The following is a 25,015-nucleotide window of genomic DNA, read 5'->3' as shown; positions in this document are numbered from 1 at the left end:
CTTCCATGAGAGCAGGCAAACATGTGGATTTCTGGGCTGATGTACTCCGATTAAATGGGCCCTGGGCCTGGCTTAGACAGGGGCTTGGGGTGGCAGAAGGTGTGTTGCTGGGACAGGTGATGGCCCGAGGGAGGGAATGTCAGCAGAGGTCAGGACATATGAGTGTGTACAGGAGTAGAGAGGTGGGTATTGTTGCCAGGCAACTAATCCCACTTTGCCCCAGTTACCTAGGTGATGGTGGAATGAAAGGATCCGGATGATCCCAGGACTGGGTGTGAATTACAATCCTTTACTGCATCCAGGACTTGGGGGAAAGATTCCTCCTTTTCCTGCTGATTATCTTTCTCTAGTTACCTTGTTTTCCTTGTAGCACCAGGATGCCCCTTCCTTCCAGTTATCCTCTCACTTCCTTTACCGCAGGAATGAATCTGCTTGTAGATCCTTCGCCCACCCCAATCCCTGCCTCCCAGCTTGCCTCAGTGCCTGCCTCAGATTCTGTGCCTTGGAGGACAGGGCCCAAGCAAAATAAAGTCAATGTACACTTATCAGTTTCCCGGTAAACAGAAAACCTCTTCTGAGTCTTTACAATTGTTAACTCATCTAACATGAGAGGTGGGCTGGTGCTGGCTCAGACTGGCTTGCAAGAGCCAACTGTGCACAACTTCCCAACTCAGCATCCAGAAATGCCATAGTAGTAACTTGAAGTCAGCTGTGATGAGAATATTTACATCATGGAAGCCAACACCACAAACCCAGGGCTTTTTTTTTACTTTAGAAAGCTGATTGTTAAACATTTATCAGCATACCATTTTAGTACTCTTCAGAACTCAAGGAGAAAAGTATTGCTATTTTCACCTTATAGGTGAAAAAATAAGAATGAGTATAATTAATTTGTTCAAGAATATTCAAATGGCAAATGGTAGATTCAGCACTTGAACTGACACAAATCTGATCCCAAAGACTGCTCTTTTCATGCAGCTCCATTCATGGTCTTGGTAATGCTTAAATTACATGGACCCCAGGTGGGAGTGTTACTGGGCAAAGTCACAAGCACATGTCACATACAATTTTGACAGCATTTTTACACATTCCAAATACTTTGCTGCTGCTGCTGCTGTTAAGTCGCTTCAGTCGTGTCCGACTCTGTGCGACCCCACAGACGGCAGCCCACCAGGCTCCCCCGTCCCTGGGATTCTCCAGGCAAGAACACTGGAGTGGGCTGTCATTTCCTTCTCCAATGCAAGAAAGTGAAAAGTCAAAGTGCAAGTGAAAAGTGAAAGTGAAGTTGCAGTCATGTCTGACTCTTAGCGACCCCATGGACTGCAGCTTCCCAGGCTCCTCTGCCCATGGGATTTTCCGGGCAAGAGTACTGGAGTGGGTTGCCATTGCCTTCTCCGCCAAATACTTTAATCCTCATTATATTGCTTGATCTCCACAACCATCTTGTGAAGTAAGTATCATTAGTTCCACCTGAAGTTGAAGAAATTGACACCTGATCACACCTGTAGCAGATGATGAATTTGAGGCTGGAACTCTTGTAACTAATTTTTGCTTTAGAGTTTTTTCCACCATACAATGTGACCACTAACCTTGACAAAATAGATCCTAGTTGATCAAACACATCACTAAAATATAATTTTACTTTTCCTTCACGTTTTTGGGAGGAATATGATGTAAAACACAATGAAGCAGCCTCACATAAAAGATTTATTAGTAAAGGAAGAAAAGATACAGGCTAGGATCAGGCCATATCTAAGTCAACCAAATTCCTGCTTCTGTCTAGATCCTAACCTGTAATGGAGTGGGAGCAGGGGTGTAAGGAGAGAGCAAATTAGCCAAGATGGTGTGGTCAGGCTCTCTGGCCCCAAGGCCTCTCACTGTTGCCCCACATTTTGTAAATAATGGTTATGTAATAGCTGAGATCACTTATAGCACTGCGCATGCCCATCACATTGTACCCACTTGGCCACAGGCCGTGTTTGCTCTGTACAAGTGTAAGCCCCACCTGAGGAGACCCCTTTTTGCTGTTGCCTGGAGAGAATGAGTCTTCTTTCAGCTTCCCTGCTCCAGCCTTGCCTAACCTGGGTTCAGGTAAAAGTTCACACAGTGAGATACAGCAAGACAATTGGAGTAGTTGGTGTGATCAGCAAGACGAGGAGAAAAGGAAGAAGTGGCAAGAAGACAAAGGCCCAGATAAGAGAACCTAGACATTCAGGGATTCTGGGATTCCCACTACTCTTAGTCCTAGACAGTGCAAAGTATGTTCAAAGAGATCATTTTTGCAAGTGGTTCCTTCCTAGAAAGACTCTACAACATTCTCTGCATAAGCCAGTGGAGAAGAGAGATCCAGACATTGTACTAAATTTATCAACTAGCAAGGTTGAGAGAGGAGAGTTTTCTCTTTAACTCTGAGTAACAGGAAGAAAAACATTCAAGAAAATCTCCAGGTGCAAGTTCTGGTTAACAGGTTTGTTGTTGGTTCAGTTCAATTCAGTCTCTCAGTCGAGTCCAACTCTTTGTGACCCCATGGACTGCAGCACACCAGGCTTCCCTGTCTATCACCAATTCCCAGAGCCTACTCAAACTTATGTCCATTGTGTTGGTGATACCATCCAACCATCTCATCCACTATTGTCCTCTTTTCCTCCCTCCTTCAATCTTTCCCAGCATCATGGTCTTTTCCAATGAGTCAGTTCTTCGCATCAGGTGGCCAAAGTATTGGAGTTTCAGCCTCAGTATCAGTTCTTCCAATGAATATTCAGGACTGATTTCCTTTCAGATGGACTGGTTGGATCTCCTTGCAGTCCGAGGGACTCGCAAGAGTCTTCTCCAGCACCACAGTTCAAAACCATCCATTCTTCGGTGCTCAGCTTTCTTTATAGTTCAACTCTCACATCCATACGTGACAACTGGAAAAACCATAACTTTGACTAGATGGACCTTTGTTCATAAAGTAATGTCTCTGCTTTTTAATATGCTGTCTAGGTTGGTCATAGCTTTTCTTCCAAGGAGCAAGTGCCTTTTAATTTCATGGCTGCAGTCACTATCTGCAGTGATTTTGGCACCCCCCCCCAAAATAAAATTTCTCACTGTTTCCATTGTTTCCCCATCTATTTGCCATGAACTGATGGGACCAGATGCCATGATCTTAGTTTTCTGAATGTTGAGTTTTAAGCCAACTTTTTCACTCTCCTCTTTCACTTTCATCAAGAGGCTCCTTAGCTCTTCTTCACTTTAACTGAGGTCAAACCATGACTACATGAAGGCAGAACAAACAGATGAGCTGTCTGTGGGTGTATGGGAAGAGTTCTGGGAGTGGAGTCAGCTTTTACCACAGCAGTTCTGCCACAAATCGACCATGGGACTTTGGGCTAAGCACCTTGGCTTCTCTGAACTCCAGTTTCAGCCTTTATGAACATGGGTGAATAAAATGGGCCATATATATTTACTTTGAGAATTTAAGGGAATGAGATCACTGATACAAAAGCTCACAGTGTGTATTCCATAAATAATAAATGTTTTTCAACTAAGTCATTCCATGACTTGGTCTTGAGGAGTTAAATGTTGACTCTTCTTTGTCAAAAATCCACTTGATGTGGCATTAAAAGGGTTAAGTTTGATTCAGCAATTCAACCGATTGTCCTCTTTTTTGCAAGCCTGTTTAGGGAATGAGGCCATTCTGCTGCCACCTCCCTGGTGGCATGGTGCCCAGCTGCTTTCTGTAGGCAATGGTGTGAAAAAGATTTTAATAGTCAGTCATGCCCTAGAGTGGGCAGAGCTTATAATTTTCCATGACTTACTATGCTCAGCCCCAATTACTCTTGATTGAATATATATATTTTTAAATCATCTCATTAATAGCTGTCCTTATGATTTTTCCTTCTATTTCTAATAGAAATCTACCATTTTTCATCTGACGGTTTCTTAGCCAAGTGGGAAAAGGACAGCTAGGATAAAAATTGACCCACTGACAATGGTTTATGAAAAATCTGGGCAGGAAAATGTTTAAAAACTCATGTTAGTGACACAAAGAAGTTACCCCAAGACTCTGTCCTTCTTACTGTTTCACTACCCCAGCTATCCATCCATCTTTAGTCATTTTGGTAATCTTTTAGCCCATGGATTATTTTATTTGTGCCAAGCAGTGAGCCTAAAAGCTGAAGAAAAAGAGATTAAGAGCGTTAACTAATGTGAAGAGCTTGCAACTGCGCCCGACATGCCGAAATCATTTCATCGGTGCTCAGCCACAAGGATCTCCACTTTGAACATGAGTGGATAGGCCTTCTGGGCTTCCCAGGTGGCACTAGTGGTAAAGAACCCACCTACCAATACAGGCAGACTTAAGAGAGGCGGATTCGATACTCGGGTTGGGAGGATCCCTTGGAGGAGGACATGGCTACTCACTCCAGTATTCTTGCCTGGAGAATCCAATGGACAGAGGATGTTGGCAGGCTTCAGTCCATAGGGTCGCACAGAGTCAGACACAACTGAAGCCACTTAGCATGCATGCATGGATAGGCCTTCGGCAAATTAAGTTGTTGGTATAATTTGTCTTCTGAGCTTTCAATCTTTATGTTTCTATACGTTCCATCTCTTCCCAACTTTAACCAGATTCCCTTAAAATCCCACTCTTAGGAAAGACTGATGGATTTATTCACAATGAGATGTCAAGGAAGGATATTGGAAGAATATTGTTCTGCAGGAGCCTTAGGTAAGAATAAGATTGGAACCAAAAGATTCCCTTTAGAGAGCAAATCCCATTTGAGTTTCAAGCTGAGTTGTAGGAATTCACTACTGGGAAAGTCACATAGTTTGGGAGTAATAGAATAGGAATGAATTCACATAATTTCCTTGTCACTGCAGCTGTCCTTGTGGGCTGGGCAGGTCTCACTGAACCATGAGGAAAGGAAACAGAATGAATGAAGCAAGGTCAGCTCACAATGTCACACACACCAGTGACCTCAGCATTTAATGAAAAATACATTCTTCTTCTAGACCGTGGCCAAATATGATGCCTTCCCAACACCCCCATTGGATATGACTAGAGTCTTCCCATTTCCTCAAAAGAGCTTTAGATAACGTTCCCTTGCTATAGTGCTCAACCAGGCTGTATGCCCTGAGTTTTCTGGATTCTGCATCACCTTTGATGAAACACATTTTTGAGGGCTTTGTATGCGGCAATCTCTGTGTCATCAATTCTCCAAATAAAATTGATCCCAAGAAAGCCACAGAATGAATCTACCCTTTCAACACTGCTCAAGTATAGGCCTGTACACTTTGCAGGCTTGGTGTCCTTTGTCTCTGTGTCAACTCCTGTGCCAGTGGGCTTCAAGCCACCAGCAAGTGGCTGTAGTTACTCCTGTTGCCACGGGTGCAGTGTTGCCATGGAGGCCCATCTGGGAACACTTGATGGGAAATTGGAAGATAACTGAGACCTAGTATAGCTGAGAAAAGCCACTCATGACATCTGTAGAGTCTGGCTGGGAGGAGTGTGACATACTGAGAAGGCACAGGCTCTGGAGTCAGGAGACCTGAGATCAGATCCTCACTGCTTGGCACAAATGCTGTGTGACTCTGGACCTCAGTTTTACTTATCTGTGATAAGTGAATGATTATCTCTGCACGGACAGCACTCAAGTGTTGCTTTGAGCTTCAGAGAGCCTAGTCTGATGTGGTCAAGGGGGGAGGTGTCTCTTGGCCCTGGGCTTGAGTTTTCCAAAGAGGTTGCAGAGAATCAGCTGACATTGCCTGAAGAGCATGGAGGGGATAAACTTGACCGGCTGCTCTTCTCTCCACAGGCCCATAGAACTGGACAGGAAAGCATCCCAAGAAAGTCTGCCCTGGCATCAGGTGAGATCTGCAAAGATGGGACCCTTGGGCTGAATGTAAGACCAGATTGTGGAGGGAAAAACTGATAGAAATTACAACTGACAGGTCACAGATTTAAACATTTATTGACTCCAGCTAACTATGCATACTTATTCCAGTGCTACATACACTGACTTTGATCTCACACACACTCTCTCTCAAGATGTCACAAATGCTTGGATGTTACACACACTCAGCCTGTTACACAAACACACCCATGCAGATGTTACCCATAATTTCTCAGATGTCACCCACACTCACTCAGATGTCACAGACACTTGATCGTAGACTAGACATACGTGTTCTTTTTGTCTTCCCACTGTCTTAGGTGTTATTTGGTTACATGAGACCAAGCCCACTCAAACCAATTTAGGCAAAAAGAGGAAAGATTAAAGCTATGTCACAGAACTCAGCCAGGTCTCCTGAGGGAGTTGGGGGCCAGGGTGTGACTTTTTCTCTCTCTTTTTCAGGGTATAGAGGGGACACAATGCTCTGCCTCCCTCTGAGCGCATGGTTCATTCTTCTGTTTCTCCTCCGGACAGTTTTCTTTTCTCTGCTTCATTCAGATCATCATAGCTGTCCCTACATGTTCATTTGACTTTTATGGTTATTATTAATATCATGATAGAATATTAATATCACCATTTGTCTCTGTTCTCAGACATGATCATGGGCTACCCACAGGTCTTCTGTTTTAACATTTAAACTGCATGCATTTTTCACCATGAGGCAAAACTTTTCCTTACAGAAAATTAGGAAAAAATATAGAAAATCAACAAAAAGAGAAATAGTAACTATTGTTATATTCAAGGATAACTTCCACAAAAATTTTACTTATTTTCTGCTCATCTTCATTTCTGTGTGGTTATTTTTATACTTGTGATCACATAAAATAGCTTAATTTAAGAATAACAAAATTTTCGTCTTCTGCAGAAGTGCAGTTGAAGACGTCTTCCTTGAAGCACATACTGTCAGGTGAGCCAATCAAAGGCTGTCATGCCTTGGGATGGGCCCTGGTCCACCTCTGAAGTGAAGGACCAGGGGTCTTTAGGCATCTCAGTAAACTGAGTTTGATTAGTCATCTTTCTTAACTCACTGATATACCTGCATGCCCAGGAATCCTGATAGGCCTTCATCTCCATATTATTTCTGATTTTAGCCATTCCTGGCTTCCTAATCAGGGGTCCAGAGCTGAGTTTCAGATTCACAGGAAACATTCCAGAATTGCATGCTTGCATTTTGTAGGTTTTCTGGAGATGAGACGCCGTAGTTTTCATCAGAGTCTCAGAGATATCCACGATCCAGAAATTCAAGAACTCCTTGTCCACCATCAATGGTAGAGACCTTCCAGGCTGTCGAGGTCTCTGCCATACTGGTTTATAGCCAGTCTGGCCCAGCCCCAGAGAGAACAAGTGAAGAATCCAGCTTATCCATTCTTCCTCCATTTTTTTTTTTAACTTTTGTTTTCATTTTGAAGGTCTGATGCACATTATTCTAAACTGTTAAAAGGGGTGAGAACCTTCCCACACAGAAGAAAATGGAATTGGTATGCAAAGTAGACCCGGTCTTGAATAATTAATTCTGATTTGCATGTTCAGATGAGCCTGAGAGCTGCCCTGGCAGTCAGGAGGAAATTCAGATGCCGGAAAGTAGAGGGTGGCTCCCCAGTGAGGGAGATTCAACTTCCCTGGGACTTCCACTGCCTTTCTCAAGTCAACTTTGTGATCTAATGGAGCTTTAAAAACCCTAGGTGACTCAGACTTGAGGCCCAGAGAGGGAATTGTCTTGCTCAACTCACACTGCAGGCTAGTGACAGGAAGAACCACATAGTAGTTAATAGTATAGATTCCGAGTCTCTTGGACCACCCAGATGCTCATCCCATTACTGCTATGTGGCCTTGGCAAATTATTTAATACGTAACCTCTCTAAGCCTCAGTTTCCTCATCTGTAAAATGAGGCAAATAATAGTATCCACTTTACAGAGTTGTAGGACTTCCCCGGGAGACCCGGGTTCAATCCCTGGGTTGGGAAGATCCCCTGGAGAAGGAAATGGCAATCCACTCCAGTACTATTGCCTGGAAAATCCCATGGACAGAGGAGCCTGGTAGGCTACAGTCCATGGGGTCGCAAAGAGTCAGACACGACTGAGCGACTTCACTTTCACTTTCACTTACAGAGTTGTATGCATTCAATTCGTTGTGCCTGGTAGAAACGGTGATTGATCTTGTTGTGATCCTTACCGTCAAAATCCTCCTTGTCATCATTTTTTAACAGTGGAACTATAATTAGGACTCAGATTTTCTTATCAGATCAAAGTAGGATCTTTGGTGAGTCTTAGTGCCTTCAGCCCCCTTCTAATTACCCTGGGGTTCTACTATCAGGTGGGTTTCCCCGGTGGCTTAGTAGTAAAAGAATCTGCCTGCCATGCTGGTGACTCAGGGAACGTGGGTTTGATCCCTGGGCTGGGAAGTTCCCCTGCAGAAGGAAATGGCAACCTGCTCCAGTATTCTCGCCTGGGGAATCCCATGGACAGAGGAGTCCGGGGAACTATAGTCCATGGGATTGCAAAGAGTTGGACACGACTAAAGCAACTGAACATGCACTATTATCAGGTAGCAACAACAACAATAGAAACAGTAATAACATAAAATGATGACATATATTCAGTGGGCTCTCAGGTAATTTGCAAAGGATTTAACAGATCTTTAGACCCACGGGGGTGATAATTCACATGGGTCCTAGACTCCAGTGCTGAGACTGAAGAGGAGGCACTGTCTGAGTGGATGAGACTTTGTTGGAAGGTCTGGCCAGCAGAGGATGTAGAGGCTGACACCTGACCAGAGCACAGGCCCTTCCCTCAGTCCTACTGAAGAGGAGTGTTGGCCAGATCCTCTCAGGGCTCAATGCTGGTCTGACTGCTGGACAGTCCTCAAGTCTGAGACCCAGTGAAGCTCAGAGAGGAAAATGAAGACATCAACAGACCCCAGGTATGCATCCTGAGGAGGAGCACACACCCTCACTGCTTCTACATTTGGAATGGAAAGGGGGTCCCATGGAGCAAGGGCTCAGTGTTGGACCAGTGGGTACAAGCTACAAAGAGAGAGAGAGATTTTAACTGTTTTAATTAAGTAGAACAAGAACTCTCTATAAAGTTAAGATTGGACAGCACTTTGGATGAATGTAGCCACTGAAAGGTTTTTCAATAGAGGACCCTGGGATACTACAAAGAGATTAGACAAGATGATACTTGGCATCTGTAGATCCCTGCAGTCTCTGTTGTAAATCTCCAGGATGGATGATGAGTCTGTCTTGTTTTCAGAAGGCATGGAACTAAGTCTTCTTTCTGTGCCCTGTAAGACTCAGGAGACTCCAGGAACGGAGCTGTGCTGTCCCAGTAACCCATGATGAGACCATCAACCTTCTTTTTCTGTATCATAGACTCCAGACTGGACAGATCTTGGAAGATGTGATAGGCTTCGCCTCTTTAGGGCTGGGGGCTCATTCTCAGAAGGCTGAATAATATAAGTGAAAGAACACAGGGCTTAGAGTCACACATCCTGTGTTCGAATCCCAGCATTACCACTCCTAGTTTTGTGGCATTAAGTAACTTGCTAAACCTTTCTGCACCTCAGATTTCCTGGGGTTGTTTTACCCTCTTGCTGAACCTTGAACAGTAGAGATAATGCTTGTGTGGTGCCTGGTACAGCAGAGGGGAATTCTATAATGTGCACATATGTACATGTGAACATTATAGATGTATGTATTTACAAGACCATTGTGCAAACTAAATAAGAGAACACACAGAAAAGCATACATATCACTTTCCTTCCCCCAAGCCGTTTTGGTGTGTCAAGGAGTTCACATCCTCTGATGCATCAGTCTGGGTCGTCTAATATTTCTTAAAGTTTTATTTTCAGAAGTCCCTATTTCTGCTGATCCTGAGAGGGAGACCAAGTGAGAACTACAATGCTGACTGAAGATCTGGATAAACGCAAAGGTAAGGGCACCTCTCAAATAGTGATGGCTTTACTGCCGGCAGATGTGTGAGGCACTTTCAAGCATCTGTTGTAAGACCTCAAATCTCTGGAACCCTGGGACAATTCATTGTTCTGGAATAAGTATCTAAGAATAGGAAGAGTGAGAGCCAAAAGAAGTGTGCCTTCCCTTAATTACTCAACTTCTTTCTGCTTCTATTTCCTCTTCTCTAAAATAGAGTATTAAGTTCTACTGGGTTGGCCAAAAAGTTTGTAACATCTTACAGAAAAACCTGAATGAAACTTCTGGCCAACCTAATACTTCTCAGAATTTTGATAAGGATTCTATGAGATGACCAGTGGAAAGACTTAGCCCAGTGCCTAGCTGGCACTCAGTATATGATAGTGTATCTGAACCAAGGTATTGTAGTTGAACTTTCTGGACAGCCAAGGGCAAATCCTTGTAACATTTAAATCTTTTAAAAATGATTTTGCTGCAGATCTTCATACCTTTCTTCACCAGAGGAAACTAAATGATTTAACCTCCTCTTGGGAACTCAGGGTCATCATGATGAACACCAACCATGGCTCAGAGAGACCCTTGAGAAGATAGGTCAGACTGTGTGCCTCCATGATAAATGGCCCCAGAACAGGCCTCTGCCTCATCACTTCTGCTGATGTGTCTGCAAATAGTAGCTTTCTCAACAAATTTAATTAACTGTCTCTCCTCTTCTGCAGGCTAGGAAAAGAACATCCAAAAATTTTGTTAGTAAAGTGAGTTGTCAAATGCCTGAAAATCTCCCCATGGATAAATTACATGGCTTGTGACAGCTCTTTTGGCCCAGTAGCTTCCTTCCTTATCCCTGGACGTGCTCTGAACACATGTAATATCAGTTTTAACCTATCTTCCACCTGGGAAACAAAGTGAGCAACCTTAAACTGCTCTGCTACAGCCTGCCTATGAGCAATGCTAACTCCTAGACATTTTTTTTTAAAACCATAATAGAATCAGAAATTGTTCTTTTGTGTCCATGCATGTGTGCACAACTGTATATGATTGAGATACAGCTATGTTCAGAAGTTACTGTAGTTTGGTTCATTTGTCTATATCTGACACTCTTACTTCTAGAAGAAGATTGTTTAGAAGCCCCTGACTTGAAAATTCCTAAGCTACCGAGATTGTGCTCAAAATCACAGGGTAAATTTACCTTCTGTTAGCTTCTGGGAAGCTCTATGCTTCCATAAATAAGAACCTCAGGCAATTATAGGTATGTGAAAGTTTGACTTACAAACGTGGGTTAGATTAGAAATGGGGATGATAGATTTTTTTAATCCAAAGTTGCTGCCCTGAACCTTCTGAGGTCATGGTCCTTGCTCTACATTTGCATCATTTACAGTCCAGATGGGTGATGTCTTGAGATATGTCCTACCAGGGAGTGCTGTGATTCTCGAGACACTAAGGCCTGGGTGTACAGAGGTTTCTCAAAGTACACGTGCAGACACCACACTTCACTGGCTCACAGCTCAAGAATGCATGCAAAGGCACCTAGATCATCTCCTTACCTGTCTCCCTCTTTTTGCCTGGCTACCTCCTCCTTATCTTTGGGCCTCAGCTTATACCCCAGTTCTTCCAAGAAGTATTTCCCAATTTCTTTTACTTTGTGTTATATGTCCCTATTGTGTGTGTGTGTGAGAGTGTGTACTTTCAGTTGTATCTGACTCTTTGAAACCTCATGGACTGTAGCCTGCCAGGCTCCTCTGTCCATGGAATTTTTCAGGCAAGAATACTAGAGCAGGTTGCCATTTTCTTCCCCAGGGGATCTTCCTGACCTAGAGAACAAACCTGCATCTCTTGCATCTCCTGAATTGGCAGGCGCATTCTTTACTACTGCACCATGTAGGAAGCCCTAGTATAGTATGCACACCCAAAATACTGTTTCTTTTTCCCATCTTGGCACTTAGCCTGCTGTACTCTGATTAGATACTAATTGACATATAGAGTCTCCTACCAGATTATAGTGCCTTGAGTAGAGATGCTTTCAAAGATTTTATAACCACTGTAACTTCACAAGGTCTAGTACATAATAGGTGCTCAGAAAATACTGTTGAATGGATTCAAGGAATAGCCATATGAACACAAACAAATGCATAAAATCATCCCCATATATACATTTGCAGAGATAGAAATGTGTAGACACATATATGCACAGAGAAACAAGTTTTGCACTTTTACACACCCTACCCCCGCAGGTTCATGTATACAAGGCGGCCACACACTCCCCCAGGCACAGAGATGCACACAAACAAAACAAGCCCACCCGGGTTCTTTCATACACACACCCACAAGCAAAACACACACACACATACACAAATATATATGCACTTCAGGGAAGATATTTTCCTTGCACTTGTACTCACAACCTGTGCATGCAAATTGGATTTTCAGAACGTTCTAATTCTTTGTTGACACTTATTAAGACAAAACAGAGGTAGGCAGACAGTCTTTTGGCTAGGCGGATGAGTCTTTGGTGCGATGTAATGTCAGAAACTGTTGATGCAGAATTAATGCTCACTTTTACGAGTTTATCTTATGTCATAGAGTTGAAAAAAACCTCGGTGTAAATATTCATCATATGGCTTAATTGGTTTGATGTACCGTAGCAACAAGCACAGCGCCAGACGCTTGCTATGGAGGCCTCCGCGTTGTTTCAAAGTCTTTATTATTATGACAGCAAAGTCTTGTTCATTAAAGTTTCACAATCCATTTTCATTAGGTTGAAGCTGAGTCTGTAAATGAACAGTTGCTCTGAAAAATCAAGCCCTCACAGTTCTCGCTGGGGAGGCAGCACGTCTGTATTAATTATCAGGACGCTGGTGTCGATCGACGATGTTAATTGCACTGATGGCTCGTTATTTGGGGAATTGCCATGCATTTCATGCAGGGATAATAAAAATGAATTTTTAAACAAAGAGACTTAAAATAATATCGAATCTGCAGAGAATACCAACATCAAAGGCGTATCTCAAAGCTTTGAATTTTATCTTTGTGGTCCAAAATGTTAAAGAGGCGCCCGCAATGCAGTTGGTTCCAGTTTGCAGTGAAGGAAAACAAAACAAGAGTTAATTAACTGTTATTACAAACCTTTTCAACTTTAATTTGACTTTCAAATATTAGCATTTATCTATGAACTGTGCTTCTGGGTTTGACAAATTAGTTTTCACAGAACAAGTTTAATTAGGCGTCATTGTGCTTTTATGTCAGTTTTCAGAGCTCCAGACAATGAATGGATTAACTTATTAAAAGTCATCTGTTTAAAAGACTTTGTCGAATGGCAAATGGGTGGGCAAAGTTGTTTGGCTTAGCAAGAAGATGGGGAAAATGATACTGCTGGTTGGGTGTCAGGGGGCTTGTAGATCAGATGAAAAGAGAGTTGGCATCCCTCCCAGATGAAGCCTGCTTTTGGGTCACCTCCATCCTCCTCAGGTGGGGAGGAGGGGCCTGGGGTTAATACAGTACCTAGGAAAACTGAGCCGAGGGGGCTATCTGTACTATAGAGGAAAGAAATGACATGGAGAGAATCTTCACCATAGATAGCATTTCGGGGCTGTTCACAGGGCAATTCATACTTGACTATGCATTACATGCCATGATTCTCTAATTCAGAGGCCAGCAAACCTTTTCAGGAAAAGACCATGCAGTCTACGTAATAACCGCTCAACTCTGCCTTTATCCCCTGGAGGCACCCATAGACAATAATAGGTAAATAGATAAGAGGGGCTGTGTTCCAATAAAAATTTACCAAAGTAAGAGTTGGGCGCCTCCCGTGGCCTGGGGCTCTGGTTTGCTGTCCTGTGCTCTAGTTGAAAGTCTTGTATTGGGCTGGCTGCACTGACCAAGATACATTCAACAAAAGGGGTCTCTTACCTTCTCATGTTCTCATAAAGAAGACCCATAACTTTTCACACATCAAACGTTTTCCCACTTTCATCTAAGATACTAGGCATTGCTGGGCAACTGATGATGCACAGATAGTTGTCGTTGTTGTTTTTTAATGTCCTGACTTCAACATCATTCTCATTCTAATGGTGAAGAGCTTCCTTTGAAATTGGCTATTATAGGGCCAGGATTTATTTTGTAGGAAAGCAAAATTTGCCACCCCAAATGTATCTCTTTGTTATAAAGATTATTTGGGCTTGATTATTTTTAAGAAATGAAAACTCAGAAAGGAGCTTTGAACTTCTCCCCTAACTACCTACGAGAATTTAAATAGAGGATCTGTTCTGCAAAGGTAACTATCACCAGATTGTGTAATACTCAATGCTGCAGTATGAACTAGGTACATAGGCAGGGAGGAATGTAGCATAGTCTGCTTGTTAAAATTCTCTGTGTTCCATTGTCTCTACATGGCCCAGCAAACATTTGTTCACCAAACATTTGCTCTTTTCTCATCTTCCTACGATTGCCTTCTTTCCCTTTGAAGCCCCAGAGCCTGCCCCCTTCTCCTTAGTCCAGAATGACATATATACCCCATTTTGCCTGACTGTCTTTGTAATCTAGTTTATGTGGATTCCCTGTGTGTATGTAATTAAATTTGTTTCCCACTATTAATTCGTCCTAAATCATTTGAATTATTCGACAGCACAAAGAGCTAAGAGGGGATTGATGGAGTTTTCCCCTCCCCAGTGATTTATTATGACCAACCTAGACAGCATATTCAAAAGCAGATACATTACTTTGCCAACAAAGGTCTGTCTAGTCAAGGCTATGGTTTTTCCTGTGGTCATGTATGGATGTGAGAGTTGGACTGTGAAGAAGGCTGAGCGCCAAAGAATTGATGCTTTTGAACTGTGGTGTTGGAGAAGACTCTTGAGAGTCCCTTGGACTGCAAGGAGATCCAACCAGTCCATTCTGAAGGAGATTGGCCCTGGGATTTCTTTGGAAGGAATGATGCTAAAGCTGAAACTCCAGTTACTTTGGCCACCTCATGTGAAGAGTTGACTCATTGGAAAAGACTCTGATACTGGGAGGAATTGGAGGCAAGAGGAGAAGGGGATGACAGAGGATGAGATGGCTGGATGGCATCACTGACTCGATGGACGTGAGTCTCAGTGAACTCCGGGAGTTGGTAATGGAGAGGGAGGCCTGGCGTGCTGCAATTCATGGGGTCACAAAGAGTCGGACACGACTGAGCGACTGGTCTGATCTGATCTGAATGATTTATTTTGACTTGCTGAATTAGATGACAGAGGTTAAGAAAAAAGAAATTTGGGGCCGGGATCATCTGTAAATGTGTCTATGGAAGAAAGTTATTTCTTGTTACTATCTTTCAGGCTTTTATAATCTTCCTACAAAGCAACTCATGAAAGAGGGAGAGACATATTTTACTTAGAAACAAGGGAACAGTCATAAAGGTAAGCTTGATCACTGTTAATAGGAATACCTATAAAGACAATTCCGCATTGGAACAAGGAGGTTTCTGCCCTTGGAGAGCACACAATCTTTAGCGGAGATGCATCTATTAAGCTGCTGTCATGGAGGATGTGCAAACTGCTATGAGAGCACAGAGGAAGAAGAAGTCAGTTGCACCTACCTGCCAGGGAAACCTACAAATACGTGATTAAAGGATGGGTTCTGAAGACTGAGTAGGAGTTTTCCAAGCAGAGAAAGTGTGAAAGGCACATCAAACAGAGAGAATAGCCCGTGAAACAGTCTTAGTCACAAAAGATCGCTAGCATATGGCCAAAGCACTGGCTTTGTCGGGGGTGTGAGAGGAGGCATGCGTTGTTCCTTTCACGCACACACCTGTGTGGGCCTTCACACTGTGTGAAGTGCTGTCTTCACCCCGGAAATTATCTCCCCACAAATACTCTCATATGGCTCTCTCCTCAAGCAGCAGCTCCTCAGAGAGGCCTTCCCTGGGCACTAGCAAACCCCATTCTGTCTCACTGTCCCTTTGCTGGGTTTTATTTTCTTCTTAGCGCATGTATATGGTATATTTAATTTATATTTTGTTTGTGTCTTCCAATTAGAGTATAAGTTCTGTGAAAGTAGAGGCTTAGTCCATGGTGATTTCTCAGCACCTAGCATGGCATGTGCGTAAAGTAGGTGCTCAGTAACTCATCAGATATCGATGCACCAAGAACTGGAAAGGGAGGGAAGGCTTTCTTTGGAGGTGCCCAACATCCAGTCCAGTCAGTCACATAGCAAGTGGTCACAACAGAGTGTGATAGAAGCTAGAACAGATAATGGCCTTGAAGGCCAAGTTAAGAAAGTTGGATGTTATTCCATGGGTGATGGGGTTGCCACGGAGGCCTCCTGGACAGGGGAGGGCAGAACCGGATTTAAGTATTCATATCTGTTCGTATCTCACTTCATGGTAAATAGATGGGGAAAAAATGGAAACCGTGACAGACTTTATTTTCTTAGGCTCCAAAATCACTGTGGATGGTGACTTCAGCCATTAAGTTAAAAGACACTTGCTCCTTGAAGAAAAGCTATGACAAAACTAGACAGTGTACTAAAAAGCAGAGACATCACTTTGCCAACAAATGTCGATATAGTCAAAGCTATGGTTTTTCGAGTAGTCATGTTCAGCTGTGAGAGTTGGACCGTAAGGAAGGATGAGTGCCAAAGAGTTGATATTTTCAAACTGTGGTGCTGGAGAAGACTTGAGAATCCCAATCCCTTGGACAGCAAGGAGATCAAGCCAATCAACCCTAAATGAAATCAACCTGGAATATTCATTGAACGGACTGATGCTGAAGCTGAAGCGCCAATGCTTTGGCCCCCTGATGTGAAGAGCAGACTCAGTTAAAAAGGCCCTGATGCTGGGAAAGATCGAAGACAGGAGGAAAAGGGGATGACAGAGGATGAGATGGTTGGATGGCATCCCTGATTCAATAGACATGAGTCTGAGCAAGCTCCAGCAAATGGTGGAGTACAGGGAAGCCTGGCATGCTGCAGTCCATAGGGCAAAGAGTCAGACATGACTGAGTGACTGAACAACAGCAAATCTCTGCTTATTTCCCCAGGAACCATAGGAGCCAAGGGAAGGTGTTCCTCTCCAGGGAGAGAGCTGAGTGGCTCTCCTCATCTCAGTGTTTCCTGTTAGAGAGGATATGCTCTTGGGGACTGCCCTGGGAACCCCAGGGATACTCATTGCTTCAAAACTGAGACTCCTCACACAAGTCCTGGTGGGTCCAGGGCCAGGACTAGGGGGAAGCAATGGAGGTGAACAGGGTGTGATACTGAAGGGAGTACTTCCTCTTAGGTGCCCAACCTGTGCCTGCATGAACCCGAGAGGGAGCACTCTAAGCTCCTTGCCTGTCTCTCCCTAGACCCAGCCTTGGGAGTTGATTTCTCTACAAGGCACATGGACTAAGGGCAAGGCATTTTGGCTCCTGCTCACAATGAAGAAATTGAGGTCTAGAAGGTAGATCTAGACTTTCTTGAGTTCCAACTGTGGAAGGGATAGTAGGCCTCAGGGTGGGTATCTTAAGAAAAGGAGAGGGGAGGCAGATTCCAGGGGCCCAGGCTCCAGGCTCAGGATCATTGCTATTCCCCCATGTCCAGCTTCTATTGGAAGTCCAAGTCCCCACTTCTGGGCCTAATACCTTATATGTCCTCCCATCTCTATAGATTTAGCCTACCCATGTGTCCAGATGGTGGTACAGTGGGCAGGTTGGATTGAAACAGCTCTGGTTTGCCTCTGCCCTTGCTGGACCCTGGGCTTCTGGGGCTGCACATGGTGAGAATCCCATGGCTCTCCTGGGCTTCTCTACAAAGCTTATGCCTGTCCCTCCTTTTGGTTTTCTTGCCCTGGAGTTGCCTGTGCTCAGGACTTGGCTTGGGTTTAGCTGGAGGCCCATCCTGGTCCTCCTCAGGATGGGCTGTCATCCTTGGGTCATTCCTTCTAAGGATAGTTGCCCACCTGCCTGCCCCTGTATATTAGGTTCCCTTCCCTAGGGCCATGTTTCCCTGTGAGAGCTGTCCTACACACAGATTTCTCTAATGTCTAGAGACTTCTGTATCATCCCTGCCTCAGAGGTCAGGACTTGGATGTGTCCAAGATCAAACCATGGTTCCCTGCAGATCAGCCCTGGGAGTTTCTTATTAGTGTTATATTATACTCTCATGTTATGCTCTAGGCATAAAAATTATTGTCTGGCTATAACATTGACAGAGAAAGGGGAATATCAGACAGTATGTTGTGGATGGAATGGAGAAAAATAAACATAACCATAGTCAAGCAGTCACTAGCTGTGCTTGAGATGAGTAGGAAAGCCTGCCTTCCAGTTTCCAGTGTTTAAGATTCCTTCAGATACTTCCTCCAGATATCCCCATACTCCAGAGATCATACTCCAGAGAGTATGATCTCCAGATACATACTTCAGAGATCCCCCTATGAGAAGAAAAACAAAATAATTTCATTTTATGCTTGTGGTAATCTTTTGAAGATAGATTTATTATTCCCATTTCATAGATGTGGAAAGTGAGGTCTGAAGAGTTGTGATGACTTGGATTAGACAGCTGATAAGTTATCAGGCTGACCCCAAGACCATGCTTCCTATATATCATGGCTTCCCATATTGACCACACCCGGGAACTCATGCCAGGGGCATTCAGGCTGAGAGCTCTTTAGGGGAGCAAAGCACATGGGCACCTTCTTCTCCTGTCCCTGTCATTCCTGAGCAAGACGATGATGGCTTGGTGTACACATGCAAATGACATCCAGCTTCTCACTGCCGGATCCCTGAGCACAAGCACTTGTTGTTCATTTCTATAAATGTTAACATATCAGGATGTATTTTGACACGCTACTAAGATAAGTGCTAGAGCTGACAATAATAATGTATAATTTATGTCTCTCATATTACCTTCCCATCACTATGCTTACATTATTACATAAATTAGTTTAATGTATCTGACATTCATCAGATAATTTAAGCATTTGTTCTTTTGTCTCTGTCTCCTGCTCACAAGCTTCTAGGCTGGAGATCATGGCACCATGTTGGCACTGATTTGCAGGAATGCTGGGAAAATTATGGAAGACTTTTCTGATATACATAGAGGAGACATGATTTCCCTGTGAGCAGCTGGGTCACAGGGCTACAGACAACAACCCTAGAAGAAGCACTCACCTCGGAGACAAATTGCAAAAATGGCCACAGATTCTTCCTGTATTTCAACTCCTATTTAATGTGATATTGGAGCTTCTCCTACCCAGAGTTGGAGTCTAGTTCTCCAGCTTTTAAATCTGGGATTGGCTATGTGTCTGGCTTTGGCTACAGGGTCATTGGCAGACTTGTTCACAATGACTTGCCCTCTTGCTACTTTTGGAAATTGGCACTTAACCATGAGGTGAACAAGCCCCCAGTGGGGGATGGGAAGACCCATGATCTAGTTATCTTCTTTGCTCTAGTGATACTCTTCCATTGCCAGACATGGGATTGAAGCCATTCCCTGCTAGCTGACTGCAGCCATATGCAGAGGCAGCAGAAGAACCACCCAGCAGTTCCGAGCCATTGCCGCTCCACAGAATTCTGAGCTAAATGCATGGGCTGCTATATTAAGTAAGTTCAGAGTGATTTGTTACATGACAGAAAAAGTACAGAATGCTGAGATTGATAGATAGGGGAGTCCTATTTATAGTTAGGGAGAAGAGGATACTTCTTGAGTTCCTGCTATACCTCTAGGCTGGGCCAGGCATTTACACATATATTATCATCTCCTTTGGTCCTCATACTGGATATAGAGTTTCCTTTGTGCAGTTAACACTATTAATATCCCCATTTTGCAGCAAAGAGATTTCCAATGCTTAGGTTACTTGCCCAAAATCACAAAGCTAGTAAATGGTAGAACCAGTATTCAAACTCAGGTCTATCTGCCTGGATGCCCTAACCCTGGTCATTAATTGGGATATTTTTTAAAGGAGAAGAAAAGTTTGAAGTGATTAATTCTGTTTGCATTTTTGTCCAGGTGAGGGACATCCAGACAACAAGTCCAAGTATTTGATATGATCATTAACACAAGGATATCAGTACAGGGTTTGTCAGTTGCAATATCCGTTAATTTAACCAGCCTTATGAGTCAATACTGATGTCCTTCTTCTAGTTGAGGCAAGTAGATTCAAAAAGGTTTTAAAAAAAAATTGCCCAAAAGAAGCAGGGGAGCCAGGACTTAAACTCAGAGCTCCTGAATCTAAACTGCATGAGTGCTCCCCTGAGCCAGGCCATCCCCCTTTCCAGTCAGTTTTCCTGTGGGGCCTCAAATTGGATGCTTGATGATCTCATCATTGACGGATGAAGATAGCAGATCCAGAGATACTCCCTGTGTGCAGGGCCCTACACTAGGCCCTAGCAGTTTTCAGGGATGAGTATGGCTTAGTTCCTACCCTCATAGAACTGAGTTTCTGACTGGGGAGGCCATACTCCACGGTACGTTACACCCAGATCTAGAGGTGGCATGTCATCACGTGATCTGGTGCATTGACATCTTCTTTTCAAGTGATGCTAATGCCTGTCCACTTAAATAAATCAACATGTCCATTTTCACCATCAGTGCCTGTGACGCATGGGATGCCCCAGGGAACCCCTCCAAAGTGCTTCACTCTGTTTTCGTGTTCACAAGTGTTAAGAAGCAGTCAAAGATTTAAAACTGAAAAGTCCAGTATTGGCAAAGATCAGGAGAAGCGGACAGAATTTGTAAGTTGATAACAATCTTTTTTTGGGGAGGGAAATTTGGATTAGGTAACAAACCCCTTAGAATATTCATACATTTGACCCTCAAATTCTAGAAATTTATTCTAAGGGAATCACCTACAATAAGGATGTACAAAGTTTATTTAAAATGTATTTTATGATGATGACATTTAACTGAAAACAACCTAAATGTCCAACAATCAGTTCAGTTCAGTTCAGTCACTCAGTCGTGTCCGATTCTTTGCGACCCCATGAACTGCAGCACGCCAGGCCTCCCTGTCCACCACCAGCTCCCAGAGTTCACTCAAACTCATGTCCATCCAGTCGGTGATGCCATCCAGCCATCTCATCCTCTGTCGTCCCCTCTCCTCCTGCCCCCAATCCCTCCCAGCATCAGAGTCTTTTCCAATGAGTCAACTCTTCGCATAAGGTGGCCAAAGTACTGGAGTTTCAACTTTAGCATCATTCCTTCCAAAGAACACCCAGGACTGATCTCCTTTAGAATGGACTGGTTGGATCTCCTTGCAGTCCAAGGAACTCTTAAGAGTCTTCTCCAACACCACAGTTCAAAAGCATCAATTCTTTGGCACTCAGCTTTCTTCACAGTCCAACTCTCACATCCGTACACAACCACTGGAAAAACCATAGCCTTGACTAGACAGACCTTTGTTGGCAAAGTAATGTCTCTGTTTTTGAATATGCTATCTAGGTTGGTTATAACTTTCCTTCCAAGGAGTAAGCATCTTTTAATTTCATGGCTGCAGTCACCATCTGCAATGATTTTGGAGCCCCCAAAAATAAAGTCTGACACTGTTTCCACTGTTGCCCCATCTATTTCCCATGAAGTGATGGGACCAGATGCCATGATTTTTGTTTTCTAAATGTTGAGCTTTAAGCCAACTTTTTCACTCTCCTCTTTCACTTTCATCAAGAGGCTTTTGAGTTCCTCTTCACTTTCTGCCATAAGGGTGGTATCATCTGCATATCTGAGGATATTGGTATTTCTCCCGGCAATCTTGATTCTAGCTTGTGCTTCTTCCAGCCCAGCATTTTTCATGATGTACTCTGCATATAAGTTAAATAAGCAGGGTGACAATATACAGCCTTGACATACTCCTTTTCCTATTTGGAACCAGTCTGTTGTTCCATGTCCAGTTCTGACTGTTGCTTCCTGACCTGCATATAGGTTTCTCAAGAGGCAGGTCAGGTGATCTGGTATTCCCATCTCTTTAAGAATTTTCCAGAGTTTATTGTGATCCACAATGTCCAACAATAGGTTTTGGTTAAAGAAAATACATCCATACAATGTACTACTACTGAGTGGAATAAAATGATGCAGTAGATGAATAACATAAAATCATGAAAAGAAAGGGCAAATTATAGAAACGGTATTACAGAATGAATTCATGTAACAAAGTATGTATAGCAAAATTCTGGAAGGTTACGTATTAAAGTATTAACAAGGCTTGTTTCTGGTGGAGAGATTAGGAAGTTTGGAGTACTTTTTGTTTTCTTCTGTATGTTCATTTGTATTTTCTTTACTGGTAGTGTAATGCTTTTGTGTTAAAAAGGTAATAAAAGTCTAATAAACAACATTCACCTGTTTAAATAAAATTTTCATAATATCTGTTTACTAAAATCTGGAGATCTGTGTGATACTCATGCTCAAGTTTTAAATTTGAATGGAAGGAAATGCAGAATTTAAGAAGTGAGGGATGAGAGAAATGCTGTTAAGGTTTGGGTATCAATATCCCATTCTTTCTGCTCCCACCCCAAAGCTGTCTGCCGTCTTACTCACAGAGTTCATGTTGTCTCTTATTTTGATTCAAAATAGATCTGACTATTATGCAGTAAAAAGAGAAGAGGCTTCTGCATACAGATATGGGCTCAAATCCAACCCCCTTCCTACCTTGAGTGATAGTGGGCAATTCACGTAACTTCTCTGAGCATCCATTTCTTTATCTGTAAAGTAGGAATAGACCTAACTTGCAGCAATGTTGAGAGAATTAGACACGCTGTGTGTATAGAGCCAAGCACAGTACCTGACATATGGTAGGTGGTCGAAAAATTATTATTATATTGTTGTCGCTTTGGTATTGTTATTGTTGTATAAAGGAACTACAGAGTATGGATACTATGCCCTTTTCTTTTTTTTTTCTGGTAGGCAGATTTAATCAGCATAGAGACAGATTTTAAAGGAACGCTCCCTGGCTGTTGAAGCTGGGACTTACCTCCTCCTTATCAGTGTCATTTGCAAAAGGCTCCCTCATGTCTCCCAGGGCTCAACTCAAAGCATCTCTACTCCTGGGAAAGAATACATTTCTTTTTACAGGCAGATCGGGCTTATTGTCTTACACGTGGAGGAAAGTGCAGCATTTGCCCCGTTATAAACATGGCTTAGCTAGCATGGGGCCTGCTGCCCCACACTGCACACCTGTGCTGATGGCAGATAGTGCTGGTCACCATGCCCTTTTCTAAGGAGCCGAGGTACAGTCAGGGAATCTGCTCAATATCAAGTTTCCTGCAGTTTTTACAAATTGATCAGAGGTTGCAAACAAGAGGAAACCCACTCACCTCTTTTGGATGAAAGCAGAGTGGGGGAGGGTGGAGGAGGAGGGAAGGTTGAGAGTTCATCTGTTTCAGCCTCCTAGGCCTCCTGGTGAAGGACATGGAAGCCTGGCACGCTCAACCGAACAACAAAGGCCTCATTTAGTCTTGGCCAGAAGGGGCACTGTGTTTGCTTCCTGGTCTCTCCCGCGCCTGGAATGAGTTGCTGCAGAGGTAGTTGGGCCAGGTGTTTGTCATTCTTGGATTGGACGGTTTTGGGTGGCTCGGAATGTCTACTTTTCTAGGAAACTGAGGCCCAGAAAGGAAAGTGACTGGTCCAGATGAGTTTGCGGCAAAGCCAGGTCTGATGAGGGCTCGGCTTTCTGTCTTGGTAGCCTTCCACAAAGCATGACGTCAAGTATCTAGGCGGCAGGCTCATTCCCTAGGAGGAAATATAGGATCTCGGCAAATGGGCAAGGCCAGTCCTTCCTCCCCTGGACTGAGCTTGACTGTCCCAGAGGCATTATCTCCTCTGCCTGCTAGGCCATACTACAGCCCTGGGGGCCAGATTGCTTCTCCAGGGCCCCCACCATGGGGTTCTCTCTGGGTTCTTCCTGAAAGGCTTGGGGAAGTAAGTGATCAGATTCCAAAGACTTTCCCCTGGGGTAGAGTTGGGGGTGGGCGGCATTTCCCAGAGTGGGGTTTTACCTAGGCAGGGGGCTCAGCTAAGAGCTACAGGCTCACAGCAGGGGCTCCTTAAATATGCAGAGGGAGCAGCTGCCTTTGATCTCTCCAGCAAGAAGCAGCCACTCCCTGCTGAGCTGGAGTGTGCATGTGTGCTTGAGGGTGGCATGTGTGTGTGGGTTCACATGTAAATGAGGGCAGACTGGACACCAACATGTGCACGTATGTGGATGCACACAGGCACCGCTACAGGTTCACATGTGTGCATATGCATGAATGTGTGTGTGCCTATCTGTGTACGTGTGCCCGTATCTAAACTTGGGAGTTACTGAGTGTGCATACATGTGTATGCCTTGAAGTTTGCTGGGCAGAGCACATGTCTGCACGTCAGTTCATCTGTGATATCTCTATAACACAATGAATAGTATTATCCACCCAGCAATTTCCATATGAGGCAATTTATAACAGTGTTGGGCTTCCCACGTGGCACTAGTAGTCAAGAACCCGCCTGCCAATGCAGGAGATGTAAGAGACTCAGGTTTGATCCCAGGGGTGGGAAGATCCCCTGGAGGAGGGCATGGCAACCCACTCCACTATTCATGCCTGGAGAATCCCATAGACAGGGGAGCCTGTGGGTTGTGATCCATAGGGTCACAGAATAAGACAAGACTGAATTGATTTAGCAGACAGGCATAATAGTGTTACTCTTTGTTCAAAATATTACCCCTGAAGTCATAGTAGAACAACCTGGTTCTGCCTCCTGGCCCAATGTAATTTGTCTAGGGATGAGTCAATTCTAGTACCCACTCACGTCATTATCATGGTCAGGAAATGTTGTGGTAGGCTGGATTACCATTTAAAACTTCCTTTGTCACCTTTCTCCCATTGATGTTTGGAATGGTTGAATAACCTCCTTTGGCCAATGGAAGTGAGAGCCCAGGTGACATAAGCTATATGTGAGCCGAAGCTCTAAGAGCCCTTGCCTGAGTTGCCATTTCTCCTTTTCCTCTGCCATAAGACTTGTGATATTCAGATAAATGCTGTTCTGTCATCCTGGGTCCCAGAAAGCAGATGCCCTGGAGCACAGCCTTAGCCAGCCGATGGTAAACATGTGGTACAAGTAAGAAGTAAACCTTGTGGGAGTAAAGCGTGGAGATTTTAGGGTTTTCATTGTTGTGACCTAGGTATTGCAGCATAACCTATCCTAAACTGACTACAACAAATTGGCGCTGGGATCAAT

The 25,015-nt window shown here is 43.8% G+C and overlaps 2 long non-coding RNA genes across 2 annotated transcripts; one reads left to right on the top strand and one right to left on the bottom strand.

The window, feature by feature from the left end:
- The first annotated feature begins 5,796 nt into the window (after positions 1 to 5,796).
- LOC129628078 (uncharacterized) lies at positions 5,797 to 12,845 on the top strand. Its single transcript, XR_008702717.1, has 5 exons — positions 5,797 to 5,850; positions 6,802 to 6,843; positions 9,775 to 9,866; positions 11,660 to 11,753; positions 12,618 to 12,845. It is a non-coding gene; the product is annotated as an uncharacterized LOC129628078 (long non-coding RNA).
- Positions 8,979 to 23,531, bottom strand: LOC129628079 (uncharacterized). Its single transcript, XR_008702718.1, has 2 exons — positions 23,119 to 23,531; positions 8,979 to 9,381 (listed from the first exon to the last, which is right to left on the bottom strand). It is a non-coding gene; the product is annotated as an uncharacterized LOC129628079 (long non-coding RNA).
- Between the last annotated feature and the right edge of the window lie 1,484 nt (positions 23,532 to 25,015).

The sequence above is a fragment of the Bubalus kerabau genome, chromosome 15 (assembly GCF_029407905.1).
Source record: "Bubalus kerabau isolate K-KA32 ecotype Philippines breed swamp buffalo chromosome 15, PCC_UOA_SB_1v2, whole genome shotgun sequence".
Classification (NCBI taxonomy): Eukaryota; Metazoa; Chordata; class Mammalia; order Artiodactyla; family Bovidae; genus Bubalus; species Bubalus kerabau.
Note: the sequence above shows the minus strand (reverse complement) of the source record. Positions and strands in the feature narration are given on the sequence as shown.